This window comes from Ailuropoda melanoleuca, chromosome 16, assembly GCF_002007445.2.
Source record: "Ailuropoda melanoleuca isolate Jingjing chromosome 16, ASM200744v2, whole genome shotgun sequence".
In the NCBI taxonomy this organism is placed as follows: Eukaryota; Metazoa; Chordata; class Mammalia; order Carnivora; family Ursidae; genus Ailuropoda; species Ailuropoda melanoleuca.
In genome coordinates this window covers 10,657,765-10,659,852 of record NC_048233.1, presented here as the reverse complement: position 1 = coordinate 10,659,852, position 2,088 = coordinate 10,657,765, and the positions used below count along the sequence as shown (strand labels likewise).

The window sequence follows — 2,088 nt, the reverse complement described above, 5'->3', positions numbered from 1 at the left end:
GCTTAAGACATTCCCTTCCCCTCTCCCTCTGCCCTCCCCACAAAATAAATACATGAAATCTTCAGAACGATTTTTTAAAAATTCTAAAATTTCTGCATATTTTGTAAAATTTATTTTTATTAATTTAGTTTAAGGATTTTATTTATGTATCTGAGAGAGAGCAAGAAAGATCACAGAGGGAGGAAGAAGCCGACTCACTGCTGAGCAGGTAGCCCAATGCAGGGCTCGATCCCAGGACCCTGAGATCATGACCTGAGCTGACCGGGAGGCAGATGCTTAACCGACTGAGTCACCCAGGCTTCCCTTAAACTAGGACATTTACCGTGTGACTAATCCTTGAAATCCTTAAGATGAACCGGGCGCTGCAACAGCTGCCCTCTTGGGTTTAGGTGCTGTTCCTTCATAGAATCCAGGCCTGAATCTGCAGTATACAATTTTTAGGTGCCTCAGTCCACTGGTCGAGTGGTATTTTAGCTTTGCCACTCCAGTTACCCTTTCTTTTCCACTTGACAGGGTAGCCACATTTGCCACAGGTGACTTTTGAAAGTGATAGGCCTTAGAGCCACAGTGGCAACGCAGTGAGGGTGTCTTATTGTGATGCTTTTCAAATGATGAAGCCCCCTTCGTCCTCTCCTTTCTGCCGCCGAGACCAAAGACTAAAATTGTTCCATCTTTACCAATGAAACTACTCTTTTATGAATTACTCCTTTTCTAGTTAAATGGCATAATAAGTCAAAGAGGAGAAAAAACTGGCTTGAGAGTCAAGATGTTGAAAATCACTGTAAGTTGCCTAAGAAAGGAAAGATTATTTTACGAAAACAATTTTTGAAGATATATTTCATGTCTCAAAGCAAAACAGCACTATGTGAATGTGTTTCAGGAAATTTGCAACAAGCTTATATGTAATTGTAAATTGTAGTTAAATATAACCTAGTTAGGACACAGGTATCCTATTGTAATACTTATTTCTGTTCAAATTCAATCGTGTGAGAAAATGACTGAGTTACCTCTGTTTGGAAAGTTTCGAAAGACGATCTTTGTGGGCAGGAAGTTTGGGGTGGGATAGAGTCTTGGCTCACTGTGAAAGGCCCCAACGGGATGGGCATAAATGGTATTCTATTACCAGGATTTGACAGGAGCAGGAGTCAGCTCTGGAGAGTAAGTACACTTCATGCCATCACTCTACTCTTCATTATAGCTCAAGTTCAAATTCCCCAACATCCTGTACTTAGACCAATAGTGACAGGTGCAAAGAATCCAGGTAAAGGCAGAATAAAAAGAAGAGGACTAGATGGGGCACCTGGCTGGCTCAGTTGGTAGAGCATGTAACTCTTGATCTGGGGATGGAGAGTTTGAGCCCCACATTGGGTTTAGAGATTACTTGAAAAAAAAAAAGAGGACTAGAAATAGTTTGCTCAGAGTGCAGTAAGATTTCTAGAGATCTAAACACTTGAAAGAGGTAGATATTACTCTTTATGTTTAATTCATAGTATCAAAATAAGTATACACTCATACTACACTAGCAAATATTGCTGCTTCATAGTAGTTTTTTCATCAACATTGTGAACTTATATGGAAGTCAAAAGTCTGATGGTACCTAACTAATACTAATCTTTCTTTCTTGTGGTTTTATTAAGAGCTAGTGTTTTCCTCACCCTTACAAATTTTCTCATTCTCAGTTTCTATTCCAAAGTTCCCATGTTGGAGGAGTATCACAATCAAATTAAACAGGTGTCTCCAAAGCCAAAATAGATCACTACAGGGAGCAGTTAGGGACTCTAATAGAGTCTGACCAAGAGGAAGAGTTTATATTAAAGAGGAGAGGAGTAAGAATTTTAAAGAGCAAAAATTGAGGAGAGAATATTGGATGCTTTCCCTTTTTTCTTTTGCTGGTTGAGGATTTATTTCCTAGAATTATCATATCCACCCGAAACACACACACACAACACACACACACACACACACAACACACACACACACACACACACACAACACACACACACACACAACACACAACACACACAACACACACACAACACACACACAACACACACACAACACACACACACACACAACACACACACACCC

At 39.9% G+C, this 2,088-nt stretch overlaps 1 pseudogene; it reads right to left on the bottom strand.

The window, feature by feature from the left end:
- Window positions 1-345: 345 nt before the first annotated feature.
- LOC117796749 lies at window positions 346-1,221 on the bottom strand (annotated as a pseudogene).
- Window positions 1,222-2,088: the final 867 nt, after the last annotated feature.